Below are 23,645 nucleotides of genomic sequence, written 5' to 3'. Positions count from 1 at the left end.
TTCTTTGTAAGTCATTTTAAATTTGTGTTCTATTGCTTTTGACCTAAACAACAGGAGTGAAACAACGTAGAAATCTGAAATACGATAACATGATACGTACCATATTTTGGGTAGCTCTGCGTTTTTTATCGCAGCGTTAAAAATTTTTAAACGCTCTTCTAACTCAAGACCAAAGGACCCAATTCTCAAATACCACATCAGAGGTTTCAAAGCATTGGACATTAATTTAGCACGTTTCCCTTTTTAGTAGAGGCAAAATTGCAATTCTTTATGTTTTCAATTGAAAAAATTAATTGAATGAATTTGATCCAAATTATAGTAATTACGATCAAGAGAAACCTCATGTATAATGTGTCAAAAAAATTATGAACAATAGGGAAAAAAACCTGTTTTTCCTCCACTTTGAATTTTTTTTTAAATTTCTGTTCATGATCATGAAAAAAAAATTCCAGATCTGAAATAAAGATGGAATTTCTGAAAATGGTTTCCAAAAAGTCATAAAAAAAATTAAATTTCTTTGGAAAACAGTTTTCTAAAAAATTCTATGACACTCATTTGGATTTTTTAATTCCTAAAAATATTCGTGTCATACAAAATTTTTTATGAAAATTAGTTTAAAAAAATTTTAAACAAAGCGTGGTGCAAATGCAATGTTAGTCAAAAATGGGTATAAACACTAATTTTTCTTTTCTCTACTTAGTCACAGGATTTCATCAGAAATTATTCCTGCTAGATTAAAAGTTTATAAGGATTACCATGCAAAATCATGATCATGCACGTTCATGCTTTTACCAATTTCTTCAACTTCCCGACTATCCTGATTGATGTCATTAGCAGGATTTTTGTCATTCATTACGCACCTCCCCTTTGTCAGCAAAATTAAGTAAGCTCTACCCCCACCTCCCACCGCATATTGGAATCAGAGGTATATGCGAGGGGAGCTTAGGAGCTCGTGTCCCCTCTCCAAGATGATTTATTTTTTATGAAAAAAGTTTTTGTAAAAAATCAAAATATGAAAAAAAACAACCCTTCATATGTTATTTTAATCACTTTCTATCAATTTCATTACTTTTTGGAAGCTAATAACTCAAAATTTCTCTGGGTAGGATTTCCCTTCGAGAATATATATACAGTCAAACCTCGTTAATGAGTCACTCTTGGGAGAGCAAAAATATGACTTAGTAGGCGGAGTGACTCGTTAAACGGAGAAAGCCATAGCTGTGCCAATTCCTGCCTGACTACAATTGGGACTTCCAAAAAGTGACCCGGTAAGCGGAGTGACGTAATAACAGGTTGACGCACTAACGAGGTTTGCCTGTATACAGGGTGTTCTGTTAATGGACCGACAAACTCAGAGGGTAGTTGGTAGACATCAAGAGGATGCAATAGAACATGGTGTCGCAAACCACGTTGAGAGGGTGAAAATCGCGAAAAACGCATGCACGTTTCGACGTCAACCTGGAACGACAAAAAAAGTGCAATAATAACTACAAAAATATTTATTTGATTAATTATTACAAGAGTTGTAGAAAGTGGCGGTCGCTGACGCCATTGCACTGTCTACAATGATGTAAAAACGATTCCCGGACGCACTCGAAGCCAGGAATGCTTTTGATGTCAGCCGCAGCGCGTGATCCTACCCCACCGCATGCGTTTCGCGACGCTGCTTAAGTCAGATACGGTGAGCGAATACACGAACGCATTCAGCGATCAACTGACATCCACCTTTCGTCTCCTCTGAACTGAGAGCCTGCGTGCGTTTTTCGTGATTTTCACCCTCCTCTCAACGTGGTTTGCGACACCGTGTTCCATTGCAATTTTTGTTCCTCTTGACTAACAACCCTCTGAGTATGTCGGTCTATTAACAGAACATCCTGTTCCGACGGCACTTTGCACGGGGGGATCATTCTTCCACATGATTACGATCTCAACACACTATATTTTCAGTTTGTGTTTTGATTAATGAAGTGGTATAGATAGGAAAACTGTAGATATAGTAAAGATGGGAAGTAAAGAGAGGAGAGATGTGCCATTGAGAATATTATATATTTTCATAAATAGTCGTTTTCGTGGATAGTCATCATTCAAATCCCTCCCTTCCGTCAAAAGTAAGCAAATGTATGTAATGTATGAATCAAAAGTAAGCAAATCAGAACACCCTCCCCCCCACCGATGCTGACCCAATACATGAATGGTTCCATTGGTGTCAGTTCCTTCTACCTTACTTCTATCTTTTAATATTTCATGGAATTACTGACACACCGTATAGCTGCTGCTATTCCATCGGAAGGTGGAAAACACGCTATAATCCAGGTTTTTGCCTGTGAAGAAATTTTAAAAAAAATCTGTAAGATGTGGAGGTGGATTATATTCCATTGGCCACCCCCATCAAAATATATGTCGTAATATTTCAACGAATATCTCTTCTGAAAATGAAATTGGCTCGTGGAATTTTTTTTTCTCGGTATTTCATAATCAAATTTTTTTTAGAGGGACGCCCTGTATGCAGATTCTGACTGCAATATGTCAACTTCAATCTACTCCCGTTTGTAGATGACGACGAATTTCATTATGTAATCAATTATCGCTTGGCGTAAGTGTGATTTGATGGAGACCTAGCTTTGGCACCGTCAGGAAATGATATGCAGTTCCGACACTGCAAATCGCTGAATGTTGACGCAATGTTTCCAGTAAACCTCCACTCGATTCGCAATGTAAGGAAAGCTTTCCTGAAACTGACACTGGCATGCACTTAATATGTATTCCGTTGTATATATATACTAGTTATGCGCAGCGGCACACCGAGCAAAAGCACCATTGTTTGTGGTAATGGCTCTCCATTGCAAGTTGACTCCGTTCCGTGCTGTCGAGCTGAATGGCATTGCATGATGGCAAGATAGTAGGAATAATGCGATTCCTCCGCACCTGTCTCCGTTAAACTCTGATAAAGCTTTCGCGTTTACTTAGTACAGTAACTTCCTCTATGTGTACAGCCACTAGACATTATATCATACCTATCAGATATCGTGAGATTTACGGATTAGTTAATGCCACACGTAATGAATACTGTATATACACCGAGAGAAATTATGTCGCTTTGAGTGTGGGTTTCGGGACTTACTAGACTAAAATAACCGTACTGAGGTAGGATTCCGTAAACTTTCACATTGTAAACGAGTTTGTCAAAATATACGAGTAACTCAACTGTTATACCGATGTCCCTCACACTACGCGATTTCACTATAACGCGATTTTGAGAAGTTGGATCACAAATCGTGAAATTAGGTCTGAAGTTCGATTGTAATGATTTTAATCTGAAAATGAGCTTGGAAATTATCACGAGTTTGGCATGAAATTGAATAAGCTCAAATTTGCATAACATAATTAAAATGGCAAAATCTGTTCGATTTGATGATGTAGATGAGACAAATGTGGATGAAACACTGAAATTCAAATTCACCGAAGGTTACTAATGAACATGTTTTGGTAACATAAATAGTGCCATCAACATTGTGATCGGAGAAACAAGTCTTTATGTAACTAGAGTTGTAATTTTCGGTATTTTTTCCACAGACTTCTTTGGCTTGCTGCAGCAATTAGTATTATAGTGTAAAAGGAAATGAAGAATATTCTGTCTATCTCAGCTGAATCTTGACTGTTTCATTTAAAAATTTATTAGCTTATCATTATATCAGGGTCTTCAGTAGAGCAAAGATGCAGAACCAATCCATTTATCATCCAATCGGGGGTAGTCAGAAGTAAAACTTAAAATTAAATTCATTCATCAAGAGTAAATTTACGAGATTAATTTATATGATTTTGAGAAGTTAAGTTAGGAGTTGAGTTTATTTTTTTGTCCCTCTTAAGAAACTCCACCGACCCCCCCCCCCCCCCCATCTTACTTAAATTAAATTCTTCTCACTATACGCGACTCCATCTATTGCGCGTTATTTGCGGAACCACCAATCGCGTAAAGTGAGAGACACCTGTATTGTTGAAATCTCTCTCTCTCTCTCTCTCTCTGAGACGTGAAGTGGGATGTGTCTAATATTTCAATGTTAAATGTATTCCACTTATACTACTTGGGGACAGAGAAAATGCAACCTCGTGAACTAATGGATGAAATACGACGGAATTTCTCTCCGTGAGTCACAGACCATGACATGTCCCGACCATACGCAGTGATAGACGTGAAAACCTGGGAGGGAGAAGGGCATGATGATGATGATGTGAATTTGTATATACGCATGTACATCAGATCAGTAAGCCCCCACCTTTGACGTTGGGGGGGGGGGGGGCAATGTCCCCCATGTCCCCACCGTATCTCCACCAGTGGTCCAGGCACACGTCATCTAATACCTCTTGGTCATCAATATCTCAATATCGAATTGAAACTCTCATCCAATCAATGCTACTCAAAGTTGTTGAATTCATCGCACAATATAGTGGTACCTTTCTTATACGTCACCACGATTTTTATATTGGGTCATTTGACGAGTATGAGATTTCAAAATAAAGGTCACATGATTGGAACAAGTCACGCAGACTGCGTATCGATTTCTGTCGTATTTTATGCTTTTCTTCATGGAGTTTAATTTTCTGTGTAGTCGCGTAGTGTGCGCAGAAATACGAGAATTTCGAGTGATTTTGAACAGAAAACTATCTTTCGCTATCACAATAATTAAAATATTTATTAGAATATTTCTCTTATTATTGATGAAAGCATTGGAAACTGTGAAAAAAATACACGGAAACTGATTTCATTCAAGAATTTTTTTTTTTCAAGGAGAAAGATAGAGTTGCAGAGTTTTCTGCGAATTTCTGAGGAGAATAAAGTGATATTAATGCTGATGTTTGTTTTCACCTTGGCACTTCCACTTTCTATCCTGATCAAAAAAAAACTCACTTTTTTTTATTATTATTGTAGCTGAGAGAACGCTCGGTTCTTGCCTTTCCTTTCTTTATATTTCGACTTGAAGACGCCATGAAACGGTCTTGAAGAAGAAAGGAGAAGAGTCGATTAGATTCTTCAGAAACGAGTCACGTACTTACTACTTAGATGCGGTGCGTATCTCGCGTTAAGTGACGAAGAGTATGTGTATGTTGGTCGTTCCCAAAGAACTTTTCACTACTTGTCCCCTCTGTATATTTTCCTGTTCCCACAAAATTGTCTCGAGGGGAGAATTCATTCCAAAGAACCTTGGCTCTATGCTTCTTAGCAGTTTCATGCTTTCTTTCCCTTTTTACCATTCCTAAGTTCTCCATTTACTTACATCTGTTTTTTTCTTTCCTCTAAAAAAGCCACAGAGAGCGAATAACAGTTGAATTTTCATTGTCTGGACATTTTTTTTAAACTACTCGTATTTTTAGTTTAATGTATTAACGAACAATAATCCTCCTTGAAAGACATGCGAATGTACTCATAAACTTTATTTCATCCTGACTGGGATTTTTTCTGTACCTAAGAGTTGTTTAACATTTGAATTGCTCCCATCGGTAAAAGATGACATTCTGACTGTTGAAGGTTCCCGACTTCGAGGTGCAAGTGTGAGCTGATCACCCCGTTCAAAAGTCTCGCCACAGAGAGCAACAGACCTACAACGGAACAAATATTTCATCATTACGCTTCACTCATGGTTCGAAAAATAGATGGCAGATGGCAGCACTATAACAGATATTACACAAAAACATACCTCACTTTAGGTTCCGCAGAGTTCGTTAGAATTTGTTAGAAGTTCCGCAGAGGAATATGGACGAGCTGCATGTATGTGGTTTAGTAGTAGTAGCCTTTCCATTGACGATTCGTGTTTTTATAGGTGGTTCGATAATCTTAAAATGGAGTATGGACGTGTCCAATTTCGTTTGATTCTTTTCTTATTATCGTTGTTGCCCTTATCGGTTTGATAGCAAGTCAAAGCTTCAGGAGGCTTTAAAAAAGATAGAGGTGATTTTCTTCAGCCTATAATGTAGCAAGGAAAGTAAATCGCTAAATATTGTGCTGAGATGAACTTGGAAAGAAAATTCCACTTGTCACTGGAAATCCCTGTCCTCTTACAATCCGGGCAAGTGTGCGTACCAATGGGAGGTACAACCTTGTGCCTTCCTAATGGCACGCACAGTAGCACGATTTTCTTCAGCCCCCTCACCTCTCTCTACTCTCTCTCCAGCTGGCGTTCATTTGCTAAAATTAAGGGAGGTTGCCAAGTCTGTACTTCAGTGGGTCACACTGCTGCTCATGCATGTCATAAGGAAGGCAAATTCGTGTCTTCCATGGTGTATTGGTTGAGCACACTTGCCAGGATTTAGAGCACCACAGTTCGATTACCGGCGGACACTAGTCGACTCTTCTTTTCGAGTTCACCCCGGCATAATACCCATGAATATCTGACTATTCACGCATTGAAGGTGACATATATGTGGAAAAACGTCAAAGAAATCCTTTTTCCTTAATAATGAAATATGGTGTTTTATGGAAATAAAATCCACAGCAAAATCATTAAATTCTTTAATCACTAATAATACAGGGTATCTACGATTCAAGTTTGCGTATTTTGAGCAGTCTGCAGCCTTAACTACGCGTTAGAAACTATGAAATATTTAGAACTTCCTAATCAAAGAATGACAAAGAAATTGAGAGAGGGGGGGGGGGAGAGACAGAGATAGAGAGAGAGAGAGAGAGAGACAGAGATAGAGAGAAAGAGAGAGAGACAGAGATAGAGAGACAGAGATAGAGAGAGAGAGAGAGATAGAGAGACAGAGATAGAGAGAGAGATAGAGAGACAGAGATAGAGAGACAGAGAGAGAAAGAGACAGAGACAGAGAGAGAGAAAGAGACGGGGGGGGAGATAAGAAGAGACGGGGGGGGGGGGAGATAAGAAGAGTTTTGATATTCATTACTAAGGGTGTTTTTTAAGCAAATGGTAGTACATACGCTAATTTTTCGCAAAACTGTTGCCAACCCAACTGCTCAAGCTTCATAGTAGGGTCATTAAACATCTCCAAAAGTATGACTATTTCTATTCTTATTTCTCCACCAGAGTTCGGCATTAAATTTATAAAGAAACGTTCTTTGCTGATGACACTCTTTTACTAACACGTTGATTCCGCAAGAGATAGTCAGAAATTTCTGGTGATAGACAGTTTACCCTTACAGCGGCAATCCGAGAGATATGTTTCGTTCTTGAAACGATAATTTTCTCATATCGGCAACCTCACGTCCAGATATCGTTGAAAGGTTTTTTTTCTCCTGATAACATGTTTATTTTCCTCACTACCAGGGGGCGGAATCAGCTTTCATTCAAAGTCGAAAAGAAGGTGAAAGAGAAACGATGTTTTTTTCCTTAAAAAAATATTCTTCTTGAAAATAGGTGGCAATTTCTAGAAGGTTTAGTGGTTTCTACTGTGGAAGTTATAACGCGGATCAGTAAAATTAAAGACACACGGTATTGTTTTGTTAAGAGATACTCTAATTCAGCAGTTCTCAACCTTTTTTGACTAGTGGATCCCTTTCTGCTATATAATTTCTATGGTGGAGCCCTGTAGGCCTATTTTTTATTTATTCATCAAAGCAAAATTATTGATTTATTTTTATTGTTCAAAAATATTTATGATTATTTTTTTCGAATTTACTGTTTTTTATTAATTTATTTTTTTATTATCCCACGAGCGGCCGCGGAACCCCTGGGGAGTTCATGAAGCCTAAAGGTCTCCACGGAGCACAGATTGAGAACCTCTGCTCTAGTTATTCTTCTCAATAAGTATGACTTATTATCTTAATTTTTTTGTTTTTCCTCAATCAAGTCAATTTTATTGCGTAATTTTATATACATAAATATTTCTCATCTCAATATCACGGGCATGTTTCATATTTTGATACTTTTAATTATAAAAATTTCTGATGTTGTAAGGCATAACCGGGGAAAGAAATCAGTATTTTATATTAGGTACAATAATTAATTACGTTAATATTTTTAAACCAAAAATTAATTAAATATGCTTATGATAAAAAAAAAAGTTACCCTTCTGAGAATTTAGGCAATGAGGTTATGAGAAATCACATGCAGCAAGTTTGGCGTACCGTGGAACATAAATTTTTCCATGTAATAATTGACTTCAGTAAAAATGACTTCGGTGTTTATTAAAACCACGAAGCAAAATATTTTTACCTCAACTTCATAATTAATAAGATACACATTTTTTGACTGCGTGAAGTCTTTTTTTTTTTTTTACACGAATTATTCAACTATTAATTTGCTTTGAAATTCTACGAAATATTTAATATTCAAACGGGAAATAATTGAGATAGCAAACTGAGACTCTGTAATGTGCACTAAGTATTATATATACATACATATATATATATATATATATATATATATTATAAAAAGATAGTTATTTGAAAGAAAAATGAATACACAAGATGAAATTTTGTGAGAGTGAAATAGAACCTATGCAGTGGGTCGTCCATTCAAGGTTCGAAAAGAAAGATTAGGCGTTTCTGAAGGGTTGCTATATATATATATATATACCTGATTGCAATAAAAATGCCGACCTTTGTTCCCCGACGCTTTCCTTCACATGAAGGAAAAACATGTTGGACGAAAAAATGGCAATGAAAAAAATATGTTGAAGAAATATAATACTAGAAAAATATATACACACATAGCTTCAGATTCTTATAAGCAGAATGAAGCATGAGAAAAATATATACAAAGTTAGGAGAATACGAAAATTACAGGGAATATTTTACAGAGATTACAAAAAAAATTTCAAAAAAATAAATTAAAATGTCCAAAATGTAGTCAAAAATCACCGAACATACCTAAAGAATGGGGAAACTATTGTTGCTGTGAAGATTTTTTGGAAATATTAGCAAAAAATATATTTTTTTGCAATTTATATATATACAAGCCTAAATAAATAAAATGGAATATTATATGGAATAATCATTATATCATTCCTATAGTTGAAGCATGGCTATCTTGTTCAATTTTTGTGGGGAAAAAATTAACTTTTTGTTTTTATGTTGCCACGTATGCGGGACTCCTTCAAGCGCGGGGCTCTGTGTGGTCGCATCTGTCATACACCTCTTTTAGAGCAACTCTGGTCAATTTAACCGAATATATGCATGCTTAATAAATAGCCATGGTTGTTTGCAGTGCATTCATGGTGAAAAAGAATAAAATCAAAACAACATGGGCCCCAGAGTCATGTCTGCTCCTACCCTCCCGTCCGTGTGAGTCATGACTTCAACTCATGACCTCTTCGGACAATCATCGGCCCGCTGTACAACGCAGTCCCATGTCTAAGCGAAACATATTATGTGAAGCATGTAGAGAAACAAAAATTTTTAATTTTCTCTGCTTCTCTAAACACGGGCTGCGTTCATCTGAAACAAAATCATTCACGTTTAACGCCATCCGGTCAAAGCAAAGTTAATGCAAGGCAACACCAATCTCTCATATCACTTGTTTGCGTCTAAATGGATGTGTGTGTGAGTGAGGGGGGGGGGCTTTCTGATGATAATTAAAACTCTAAGACAGTTGCAAAAATTTCAAAAAGAGCAATTCTTTTAAAATTCCCAATGCTCAAAATATCCAAGTTTTACTGATTATTGCCTCTGAAGTTCAGTAATAAACTTAAAAATATGTTAAAATAGGTATTTATGACACAAAAATGTCAAAAAAGGCATTTTTTTACGAAAAAAGTTCTAAAATAGGCAGAAAAAGGCATTTATGACATTTTGCGTGAACATCCGGGCTCTACTAATGAGATTAATTCATATTAAATATAATCCTATAAATGCGTAAAATTGTTTAAAAATTCATAAATCTTGAAAGAATTGGAAAATTTTAATGTGCTTCGCAAAAAAAGTTATTCTAGGATAAAAAAATATAATTCAAATTTTTGTCGATAGACGAAACTCTAACATCAGAGAATCACTGGAAATATAAAATGCAGGGTGGAGTAGAGTCTTATAAAATGCAAGGTATACTATTAACAGCTCATTTCTGAATTTTCCTGTTATTGGCGCTTACATAGGTTTTCATTGTGAAGTTAACATTGGTGGATAAAGCCAACACCTTCTGTAGCAGAATGCCCCCGCGTGAAGCTCGTGACATCAGTGAAATCGTCCATTTCACATGTAATCATTGGATATGCTGTAAAAAATGGTAAATATTTCTCATACGTCGGACTGCTATATCCAATGGATACAGGTGAAATGGACGACTTCAGGGACGTCAGAGCTTCGCGCGGAGGCTTTATCGACACCTATAGAAGGTGTTGATAAAGCCCTATTAGTGAAGTTATTTTACATCATGAACGTTCCGGACATAGAATAAGTTGAAGAAAGGTTCAGGTCTAATTCTTATTGCCGGAAATTATTGCAGCACCGTCCATCAACGAAAAAACCAACTAACTTTTTCTTCGCCAAACAAAATCCACTTTCATGTGAATAACTTTTTCGTAACCCGCATTCAAATATACCAAGTCCTTCAATTTTTATGAATTTTTAAATAATTTACGAATTTATGAGCCACTGTATAAGGAGGCAAAATGAAGTTAAAAATATTCTGTTATTTTATATATAATAAATAGTAATTTATTTCAGTATAAGAAACCTGACTATAATTACCGTTTATTTAGCCTTCCCATTGGCATAAATCTCAAAATATCACATAGCAGATAAAATAAAATAAAAAGAATATTTGAGAGGCAATTTAGAGAATGGTGAAGTATCAAGTATCTCGCGCTCGTTATTTTCGATGGCAAAAATAAGAGAATAGATTCACTAACAATGCACAGAGATGGAAATAAACTTTACGAACATACTTCCATTGCCTTTCGTAGCCAGAAAGATATCGAACGTTCTAGAAATTTCGTCAGAATTTCATCGAACAACAAAAATTTTTTTTTCTTTTTCCCGAATTCCATTGATTTCATTATTGGTGACTCAATTTACATTTTTCCCTGGTGCTTTCTCTTCTTACACCAATTACATACTAATTTTCTCGTATAAGCACCGGAGCGAACAAAAAATTCCCAAATGGCGTGGTCAACTTTATTTTAGCCGTAATTGCAACCAATTTTTGCTCCTCTGAAATTTTAAAAACAAAAAAAAATTGAAAAGAAAAAATAAAATAAATAAAATTATTTTTCACTGTGAAAATAGAATCTTTTATAATCATTTACTGAAGAAATCGATTTTTTTCGTTAGGAGAGTGGAAAAAGGAATTTTTCTACTTGAGAAGAGGATTTTCAAAAGATAATGATATCATTTATTATAATTGGGAGGAGAAAAAAAAAAAGTTTCTTTTTCCGATTTAATTCGCTTACCGAATAAATTTTCATTTTATATCTTCGATTTTCTTAGGTTTTCAGAAGGAAAGAAAATTTCACTAGTGATCGTTTCTGCGGTTTCCTTTTCAGACTCTGAATAGTCTTTTCTTATTTTTACTCTATCCCTTTTTAGGATATTTATGCAGTTCTATCTAACGTTAATATTATAAAAGCACCCATTAATGGAAATAAAAATAAATCACTGGATAGCCATTAGATGAGAAATAAATTGGTTTTCGAAGGCTGTGTGTGATCGTTTCCATCTCTCTCTCCCCCCTCAAATAAATCACTCTGTTTAAAGGCAACATGTCTCATGACTGTGCAATTTATTTGCATTGGCAGCGCGTCCTGATAGAGACGGCTGTTGGAATGAATACGGGTGAGCACGTGCTGTCTAACATTACTGATTTATGTTTTTACTCGCTATAAAGATTTGGCAGATTTTGTTATGGCTTTGCTGTCGACCGCAATTCAAGACAAAACTCGAGACAAGGTTGGTACCCTACGACGGGGGTCCCAATCTCCCTTGCACAGGCTGCTTCTTCTCGAATTTGTCTAACAACGCACATGATTTATTTGGAAACTGAGTGTGAATGAACATGACTTGGAATCTTTTGGGTCTCATGCGCCAGAGCCTTCTGATTTTTATTTTTTTTTTGTTCGGTTTCGCGCTTTAGTGTATGCATAGGTCAGAGGGGCTATATGTTTATATTTATGCGTTACATATGTTGCACGAATTTCTATGGTTTGCATTATATTTGTGTAAATACCTGTTAATTTGAATCTCTTACTTGAATGTGTGTATACTGTATTGTCAATATGAATGCACATACATGATTAGGTCCCCTGATAGGAACCCCAATTATTATTTTCCCCCTCCTGGTGTTTCGGGATTTTCTCCATCATGACCACACCTCCGGTCATCTGCCATCTATATTCCGAACTATGAACTTAATGAATGAGTATTGGTACCGTTGTAGGCCTGTTGCTGTCTGTGGCGAAAATTTTTAACTGGGAAGAGCGAATCACAGAGAGTGTTTATAATGAACTGGAGGGAGGACGAATATCTACTTCCGCCCATCCATCTATGCTAATCATACAATTTTTTCACTGAAAGGGAAACCACAATCGCCCCTTCCGCCGCCCCCCCCCCTCCTCGTATTCCCCTATGCCTCAGATGATATCAATCGTTCCATCGTTCAATCCACTTTTCAAAGCAAGTAGGAAAGGCTCCTTCTGGAGGCAACATTTATAATTCGATGGCATTAGCCGCTGTGGTGGTCGAGTGGTTATAGTGCCGGACTCGTGATGCGAGGATCCGGGTTCGAACCCCACAGTGGTGGTCGGCTGAAGTTGGTTTTCTGTGGTTCCCAACTTCAAGGCGCAAATGCGAGCCGATCTCCCCGTTAAAAAGTCTCGCCACAGAGAGCAACAGTCCTACAACGGTAAATAATTCAACCATAACACTTCACTCATAGTTAGAAAAACTGGGGCCAGATGACAGCACTACACATAACAAGCATTACAACTAAAAACAAACTTTACGTCAGGTTGCACTACACGTACACGCACATTCCCGCATGTACCGATTCGTTGGGGGTTCATTGGGGGGTTCCGCGGGGGGGTTGCATGTGTGGTGTAGCAGTAGTAGGTAGGGACTCCAAAAAATGGCTCGGGGATCCATGATGTTCTTAAGTCAGCCACTCGTTGGGCAATTTGCCTGTTGTGGCGTTGTATTTGTATTTGTATATTTGTATGAGTTGGGATGTTCTGGTGACCAATGTTTCTTCCCGATTGCATCGGAAACTCATGAGTTTAAATATTTGGGGGTCACTATAAACAAAACTTCGAGAAAGGAACACTCATACATTTGACTTAGTAACAAAATAAAATACATGAATGTTCTTTTATATTGCTTGAAAAATATTGTATACTTCCTCAATTTACACATACAATTTATTTGTGCTTGGTTCTACTCACTTATTCAATATGCTGTATGTGTTTGGGGAGGTGATCATGAGTCTAACTTGAATGTTTTAATAAGTGCCCTGAAAAAGCAATAAATATTATTTCCTTCCGTAACTGTACATCATTTGCCTATAATTATAAATCAGACTACAGATTTGATATTGAAAAACTATATATATATATATATATATATACACTCATGTCCATAAATTAAGGATAATTCAGAATCACACGGAAATCGAAATCTAAAGTAAAAATTTCACCTGTAGAATTATCACACACATCTGCAAGAATGATATGCAAATTTCAGGAAGCCACCAGATGATGCCGATAGTACGTCACAATGACGAGAGTGTAAGAGGGGGGGGGGGTATATAAGGAATGGTGGCAAAGAAGTGACATTGTTCCAAGAGTTCTGTAAGGCGCTCAATACCATAAGCGAATAGTTATGACACAGAGGACGCATGTGGATGATGTTTTACGTGGTAGAATTATCGGCCGCCTGGAATGTGGGCGTACTCAGATGGAAGTAACCGAGGAACTTGGAATTGCCCAAAGTGTCATCTCTAGGCTTTGGCAACGATTCCAAGATAACGGAAATGTCAGTAGACGTTACAGTACAGGTCGCCCCCGAGTTACAACGCCAAATGAAGACCGGTATTTGACAGTAACTGCCAAAAGAAGCAGACGGAGCACAGCATCCGACCTGTCTCGTCAGCTATCTGCAGCCACGGGTACCACAGTTTCAAGGCAAACCGTGTACAGACGTTTGGGAGATATTGGTCTATATGCTCGCAGGCCTGTCAGATGTGTTCCGCTCACGGCAACTCACTGTCGGCAGCGATTAGCCTGGAGTAGAGAACATGCAATGTGGACATCGTCACAGTGGGCTTGTGTGATGTTTTCCGACGAGTCCAGGTTTAGCTTGCAGTCTGATTCACGTCGGTCTCTCATATGGAGAACGCCAGGTACCCGTTACCACCAAGACAACATCATTGAACGACACCGTTACGGTGGTGCAGCATTGCTCGTTTTGGGTGAAATTATACTGGGTTCCAGAACAGATCTGCATGTTCAAACCGGAACCATGAAAGCCCAAATTTATCGGGACATCATTCTGGAACAACATGTACGTTTGTTTAGGGGTGCCATGGGCGCAGAATTTGTGTTAATGGATGACAACGCCCGTCCTCACCGAGCAAACATCGTAAACGAATGCCTTGAATCTGAGGATATAACCCGTATGGAATGGCCAGCATTCTCACTTGACTTGAATCCGATAGAGCATGTGTGGGACATGCTTGGCCGACGAGTTGCAGCCCGTCAACCACCTCCTACATGTGTACCGGAACTTCGGAGAGCATTGCTTGCTGAGTGGAGTGATCTTCCCCAAGATCAGATCGATAATTTGATACTCAGCATGGCTAGGCGTTGTACGGACTGTATTTCATCACATGGGAGACATACAATGTATTAACCATCATACCAACCACGTAATAGTAAGTTTTTGTAAAGGAGATATTTTTTACAATTGCCCCAGGGAGCAAAAATCGTAGTTTTTATGAATGGTATCATACATACACCATCGTTTTCGTTCTTTATCTTTTGTTTAATAAATGGGCTTTATGAATATGTAACGTTTGTTTTGTTTCTGAACCTTTATTTGCCGGAGCTAGCATTATCCTCAATTTATGGACATGAGTGTATATACCAAAGTCTAATTTTTGTTTATAAAAATCCCACCAAACACATAGCTCCGTCGAAGATTTCAGTATAATATTATACAAACTAAAAAAGCATTAACCCAAAAGCAATTCGTATATTTGGCTGCATTATATTTTAATAACCTACCAAATGAAACAAAATATGAAAATGAATTAAAGAGCTTTCAAAAATCTGATGATTAATTATATTAATCTTTTACACAAGATTAATATTACAATAATTTAATTATTATAATTATATATTATATACCATTTTTTAAAAGATTAATTATATTAATCTTTTCTTCTTTCAAGGCCTCTATAATATTTGTGTTTATTTGTATATTTTGTTAGCATTTGATGTATGGAAAGTGTTTGCCACCAGGGAAAAATTTATGTTGTAGAATATTGTCTATACATAAATTGTATTTTTTCTCTTTTCCCATTTTTTAAAAATAAACTATTATTATTATTCTCCCACGGAGCTTCTCCTTCAACGTCGGAAACAGCCAGAAATCGAATGTTTCAAGATTCGGGTCGGGGGGTAGTGGCATAATTTTCATATTGCATTTACATATTACGTTTCAGTTTTGAAAAGTTTGCGACAACACATATTGAGAAAGTGCCCTGAGCTAGTAGAAATAATTTCAGCAATAAGAGTTCCATTATTTTTAAGTTTCTTGCGAGATACGACTTTTTATAATACTATTAACTTTCAGAGAAGCGAATTAAGAGCGTAACGCGAAGTACTACTGTATATTTTATCAGGTAGCTTCCATGCAGGGTGCATAGGAGTCCCTTTATCCTGGAACTGTTGATCCTATAAGCATACTTTCAATTAGAAAAAATATCCAAATAACGTGGATAATCTCAGATACGTCATTCACATTGCAAGGGACTGTATAGTTATTAAAATAAAGAAAATTAACTTTTGGTTTGGTCATTGTGTCCAAAAAAAGCCGATTAGAAAAAAGTTGTTGCCCTGTCTCTCCTGAGAGAAACAAAAAAAATCCATGAAAATGCAATATTGGCTTAGATATATGAATTCGAAAATCGTTAAAAATATAAAAAAAGAACCGCATAAACTAACAGGCAAGCTCATTATTCTGTTATTTTCTTCATTTTCAGCGATTTTTGAATTCAAACATTTAAGCGGCTATTGCATTTTTGTGGATCTTTTTTTTGGTGGGGGGGGGGGGATCAGTAGAGATAAAGCAACAACTTCCCCCATTGGACTCTAGGACAGGGTAACGAAATAAAAAGTTAATTTTTTTATTTTAAGAACTACACCGTATTTTAACGTGTATAAGAAACTCCTTTTTTTGCCAAAAATTGGGTCCCAAAAATAGGAGGGGTTTCTTATTCATGTGGGCAGTATCATAGATGCCTCTTTAAAACATTTTTCCAAATTTTAAGCCCAAAAAATCACGTTAAAAGACGGTATATAACCCCCCTGACGTGTCTGAGGTCTACACGTTTGTTTAGATACTTATCTAATTTAAAGTATGCTTCTAGGATGAACGGTTCGTGAGTTACTACAAGGACTTCCCTATGCAGCCTAGCCATTAGATAAAAAAAACTATACATTTCAAACACAGAAATTAACTATTTAAAAATATATAATTGTACGTTTCATATTATTTCATGTTACCATTGTCATTTGCGGGTAAACATACACCAATATAAGAAGGCTAACATTTTTATGGGGAATATTCTATTCTCCTTAACTTTTTGTAGAACACAGCTTCTAGAAAAACAAACAACTCGTTAAATTTGTGGAGAAGAACATTATCTCCGCAAAGCAAATCTTCGGCAATCCCAACCTCATAGATTTAATGGGAAAACAGTATTCACCTTATCTAGTCCCGAATGGAATTAAGACTTTCCTGTACTTGCTAATGTCCGGGAAGCTTGTTCCATGGATTAGTGTCTGATTTTTCGGGAAGAAACAGGATTCCGCTCGACAGCCTCGGTTCTGTTTCTCCTATTTCTCTTCTTCGTTGTTAGCTTGTACTGTATATACATTCTTAGGCTTTCTACTGGAGAACCAAATTAATTCTGACACAGGTGTCTTTGAGTACAAAAGCTAGACGGAGCTTTTACCTCCGTTCTACGGCTTTCTCTGGCGCATAATTATGTCTCAAGTAATTGAACACGTCTCGAGAAAATGAACACATTGGCATTTCCCCACTGGCAGTTGCTTATAATCTTTGAGGAATTATTATAGCAACTAGGAAATCGAGAGAGAGAGAAAGAATGGTAGATTTTTCTCTATAAAAAAGCTAAAAATATTAGAAAATTAGTTCAAATTTTTGATCTGCGTTCTTTGGTGATATTTAGAATATTTTAAATACTGTTAAACTCGCGTTATAACGATCTCTGCTATAGTGTAAATAATTAGTGGTCTGGGCAGATTCCCGTAGAGAATAATATTAAAGAACTTTGCTTATGATGTCTGTGAAACCACACAACCACGTATATTACTTTTTTTTTCGACACTTTTGCGGTGTTTTCCAAAAAAATTAATGGAATCAGAGTTCAGCATGCACATTGAGAGAATGCTTGTCTTTTGTTCTATTGTATACCTAACGGTAAAAAAATTTATTACTTGCTTATTGGTATGATCACCGTATATAATGGTCATTCCATATTTTTCCCGAAATTTTTTCCAACTTTTAAAAATGCTCCGTTTTTCAACGAAACTTACTTTAATTCCCGACTTTTACTAAAATCGGTGAGATGGAGACAGTTTATATAATTAATGAACTATAATTATGGTGAATTTAGGTATATCTCATATTTGTTTGGTCCAATTTCTTTTTTCATGAAGTACATTATATGCAACCACATGCTTGCTGTCGCACTTTATTTCTTACTAATTGTTATTTTTCACTGTAACTGGCAATTTTGCTAACAATTGATTACTTTTTTTTTTTGCGAGAATGGGCAATATCCTATGTTTATGTGTGATCTCCATTTCCTGCATTTTTCTCACTAAAGTATGGTCATCTTAATCGTAATGAAATAACAACTTCATGCACGCTATTTGATTGCATCTAATTCAGTTTTACACACCGAAAAAGTCTTTAAAGCGTCAACCTCGGTTGTAATGACACATCGTTATAATGACAAAATTTCGTAGAATCTTCGATGTCATTATGATCGAGTTTAACTGTATTTGTAACGTGTTGAATATTTCTCTACTCAAATTTCTCCAATAACACGGGAAACTTCGATCATAATTAAACTTTTAAATGAAACCCCTGATTTAGCTTTATATATCATACGTATTATCGGTTTTTAACGAATTCCGTATCGCTTTAAATATACATAGAGAAAGTTACGAGTTTCAAAGAAGTTTCTAGCTTACGACAGTCATTTTTATACCGCGCAGAATCACAGAATGAATTGGATCAAGAAGTCATCACCAGCAAATAAACTTCTTGAGCAGATGACGCACGTTCATGCATGAAACGTAGTGCGATTTGCATTTTGATTGGGTCGTGTATGACACCGGCTTCCCACTTTTCTCTCACAATGCATAAACTCGTCAGAAAGTTGTGGAATAAATCTGAATAAATTAACGTTCCAAGAAAGAGGGAGAGAGAGAGAGTTAAGGGGGGAAAATTTCAATAAAAGATTTCTTGGATCCTATACATATCGGATAAATTCCCTTTTCCGTTTATTTCTTTAGATTTGTCGTTCAAGGAACCAAAAATCAGTGGATTTATTTCCCATGGAATTTAAAGATGATTTTTTTTTTTCAATGCAGTCGTATTGGTAATTATAAAATAAACCTCATTGATCAAATGTACCTAAAATTTACGGTGCTTTACTACTACTACAACTTAACCGTGCATGCATCTCGTACACATTCTTTTACGGAATTTCTAACGAATCGGCACATGCCGGAATGAGTATTATGAGTGTATGTGTGGCCCTAACGTATATAAGTTGTCGAGTTGCGCTTGTTTCGTGTTCGTGTTGCCATCTGTCTTCCATTTTCTGAAGTAAAGATGGAAATGCTTGAATTTCCATGTTATGTTAGTATCATGTTGTTGGCCTGCCTGCTCTCTGCGGAGAGATTTCAACAGTGCTTTATTGAAGCGTCATAATGATATAACGCTTAATGATGATAACTTTTTAAATTGATATCATAAAACAAATTGAATTAGCATCGAATACAACATAATATTCTGGTGTATCAAAATAAATTTACAAATCTAAGGCATTTTGAAATCTTGGTCAGAGGACGCTTTCACATCTCAGTCAGAGTACAATTTAAGATCTTGGTATCATGGAACATTTTAAATTGATATCACAACACATTTGAAATTCATATCATAAAGCATTTAGATTTAGTATCAGAGGATAACATAATTTCTTGGTATCAGAGGACAGTTTGGTTTCTTCGTATCAATGGATCCTTTGACACCTTAGCATCATAAGTCTCTTTTACATCGGCATCAGGCTATTTTGGAGCAGTGTGCTTCAAGCTTCAACCGTTAGTTCATGCATTGGCACCGCTCCGTGGAACAATATGAAGAAAGAAGAACGGTGAACCTTATTCGTATATAGGGGTAGCGTAGACTGGCTTATAACATCTTATACTCCTCTCTATCTGCTAATTAATTGCAGCAGTGCATTGAAGCCACGGCTGATATAAAAAAAAAGGATGATGACCATCGAAGAGCCAACTCGCACCATGGTGAAATTGATGGCAAAGAAATAAGGATTTTCCAGCTGGAAGTGCATTTCAACGGTGAGCGTTACCTGAGAAGACCCACCTCCTCGGGAACAAAACTAAAATCACGGGATAATGAAAATTCATATATTGATGCAATATGAATAAAATGCGAATGTCAGAATAATATATTATGTTGCCAAAAACATTGACGAATGAGTTCAAATTATATTCGCTTTTCAATTCCGATATTTTTGTACAGAAGAGAAAGGCGTATAAATATTCATTGAAGTAGAGGAACTTTGTGCTAGGCTCCTTGCTGCCACCTATTAAATAAGAACAAGACTATTTGTTATAAATTCTCCAAGTAAAACTGACTGTTTGTTTTATACCAGTGTGCAGCTTGAAAATAAATAGTACACGGTATGATATTATACATTGTTTATTTATATGCTCCATGCCAATGTCAGTCTTAAATATATATATATACACATAATACCGGTTACTATGCTTTTATGTTTGTGCCAAAATTATCTCGTGGTAAACATAAAAACATAATAACCGGTATTATGGAGTATAAAATTGACTAAAATCATACTACATACCATTTTCATGTTGCAAAATCAAAAACCAATTTTACTTGAAAAATAACAACAAATTGTTTTGTTTTTATTTGATAGGTGGCAGCAGCAGTCCCAGCTTACGATGTTTCTAATATGATAAAATATAACGAGTGAGAAAAAAGGTTAGGAGAAATTCCCTCTCTCTAACATTTTTTTTCTCCCGGTTCGCAAGTTATTCCTCCCATTTATGCCAGTCTACGAGAAACTGTTTGCTGCAATCTCACCGGCCCTTCAAGTGCAAAAAGGATTAAGAAACTGCTCAAGTATGTCTTGGTATCAGGTGATACCATAATATCCGGTCTAGCTCAAAAAATACTATTGCATTAACTTTTTGCAATATTACAGTATCATCTTTTTTCCATTTGCGTAACCATTTCAAGAATTTTCAGTTCATTTGAACAGTATGAAATAAGTTTAAATAACTTTTGTAAGAATTGAACCTACATTTTACGTTGATGTTTTGTGAAAGTATTTGTATTCATATTATACAGCGTGTATGATTGTATGTTATTTGGAATGATGTTAGACAATATAAAATTTATCTAAATTCTATTATAAAATTTATCTAAAATCTATTATAAAATTTATCTAAAATCTATTATAAAATTTATCTAAAATCTATTATAAAATTTATCTAAAATCTATTATAAAATTTATCTAAAATCTATTATAAAATTTATCTAAAATCTATTATAAAATTTATCTAAAATCTATTATAGAATTTATCTAAAAATGTGTACAATATGCTTTTCTTGGACTTTTTTTTTCTGTAACAAAAATTTAAAACTTACAATAAGTAAAAAAAACATTTATGGAAACTTGGCTTGTACTAAGAGATCAGAAAATATAAATTGGAGCAATTCGTGTGGCATATCAGATGAGTGGGCTTTAATAGTATGGGTGGGATATAGGAAGTGAAAGTGGGATACGGAAATTCATAGAACTCCGGCCTTACCCGGCTTTTTTGTTATCCGGGCTGCCCTTCCGCCACATTAGGAGCCAGCCTACTACATTATAGATAAAAAAAAAATTTCATTTTCGTAATTCGTATACGATTATTTTAGATGTTCGAAATTATTGACTTGAACAAGAGCAAAAAGTTCACATCCAATACTTATTAATGTGTTTCCTTCTGTACACATAGCTTAAGAATAAATTCCCAATACCGAAAACAAAATAAACTCAACATACGTCATTCTCATTTGAAAACAAAAAATAATCATCTAAATATTGAAATAAAGATAATAATGTCATGATAATTTTAATCAAAGTGAATACGGTCAGCGCTAAAAATCCTTTCTCCTTCGTTTCACTTAAGAAATTAATTATTCCGCGGAAAAATAAAAATAAATAAATAGAAACACACACTGTCTCTAGAAAATTTACATTTAATAACTTTTGAGAAGTTTTCAGGGATTATTAATAATTTCTTTGAAGACTTAAAGAATTAGGGACTTCCACGAAATACTTTATTTTATTTTTTAAATATATTACAATTCCATAAGAACTCGTTGTTACTCTGTGAAGAAGATATTTTTTTTTGTTATTTTTCTCCGATTTAATTTTTTTTTAATCTTTTATAAAGAAGATGGATAATTTTTCTTCTAGAATATTCGATACAACATTTTTCGAAAGTTAATCTCTTCCGCCGCTTCTTTTCATGAAAGATGACGACGACTGGTAAGCGGATATTTTGTTTGCTCAGATACAACAATTTGTCACCCTTTGGCTTCATCGACTTCGTTTCGTCGCATACCATTCAAGGATTGTGATGGATTGTCCCAAGATCTTCAAGAGAGTTCTGCTTTTATTTTATTTAGAAAAATTTTCCTGTTTTCTTGATTATACTTTACCCCCAAAAAATGACAATAATGCGCACACGTTCTGAGGGAGATAAGCAAACAAAGAACCACATATATGTATAAGAAAAAAACAAAGCAAAAAAAAAAACTTGGGTTGTTTGTTCGACTCGTTTATAATAAAATAATAACTTTTTTCCCCCATGAAAAATGTATGATTTCATCCTTCTGACGCATGCGCAGGCACGTGCAGATGTTCTGTCTGAAAATTATTGGTGAAATACTGTACTTTATCCAAGTTATATAACCGTCGACGTAGCAAATTATCTTATTCCTGTGAAACGTACGCTCGTATTGATCAGGTGATTCCTTGACACCATCGATTAATTTCAATTATAGTGAAAAATATCGTTGTAGAGGGATTATCGTTGTATCGAGAGTAAAAGTTATCATCACGTGCCCTCAAATTCACGTTGTTGTTGGCATCTTTTCTGAATCGGCGGTGTTAGTACCACCAAAAGAATGCGCCTTTGAGTATTTATTCACCGCAAAATTGTTCTAATTAATAAGTGAAATTCAGTTGGATGTGTCTGTGCATTGCCCTTGTAAAGAGGATTATTGTAATACACTTTGGTCTATCATACTAAAGTAGCGATACCGAAACATACATCAACACAAACAGTGATCAGTGGTACCAAATACCTATATATTATTAGTCGTCCTCGGAGGAACTTAAAATATGTGACGAGTTTAAAAATATATTAAAGAATATTTCGAGCGAAATAAGACAAATGTCATCATGGCGGTTTTAAATTTCCCAAAAAATATCGTTATAGATCGGTTTATCGCAATAAAGGATATTGCGTTGTATCGAGAGGATTTTAACATACGTGATTGCATTGACCACAGGCGATTCCAAACAAAATTTGAAAAAATATCGTTGTAGAGGGATTCATCGTTATATCGAGTGTCGTTGTAAGTGAGGTTTCACTGCATTCATCTATTCCACGAAATGAAGGTAAACGTATATGCGTTGAAGGTTCATGAGATGCATCTAAGTAGATAATAATATATATATATTACTAAACAACAAATTTCTACAAATTTTCTGCGTCTGAAATAAAAATAATCAGTTCTTATGTAATTCGGTATGCTAAATAAAAACAGGTGCTTCACCATATAAAAACAGTATTGATTACGATTTTCTTCGTATTTGCACATTTCATATATATTAATAAAAAACGCAATACAGTAAACTGAAACATAAGTATACAGAGTGTCCCGTAAGTGCGGTCTTTATTTCATCAACCATTCGTCGTAGAGGAATGATTCCAGTTTAAAAAATTCTCAAAATGTATTCAGGAATCACTCTGTACCAGTTTCGAGAGCAGAAATACACAGTGTGTCGCAAAATAAAACAAAATCTAAGTTTTTATTATGGTCTCCGGTGTTCTCTAACATGATCACAGAAAAAGATTGCTACCGCCGAGAACCCAACGGGTTAGCGCAACAACCTCTTGGTGAGCAT

Source organism: Pholcus phalangioides, unplaced genomic scaffold (genome assembly GCF_987345545.1).
Source record: "Pholcus phalangioides strain wild (caught in Gottingen) unplaced genomic scaffold, Ppha-v1.0 ptg000009l_1, whole genome shotgun sequence".
In the NCBI taxonomy this organism is placed as follows: Eukaryota; Metazoa; Arthropoda; class Arachnida; order Araneae; family Pholcidae; genus Pholcus; species Pholcus phalangioides.
The sequence above is the reverse complement of the archived record's forward strand: the minus strand, read 5'-3'. Positions refer to the sequence as shown.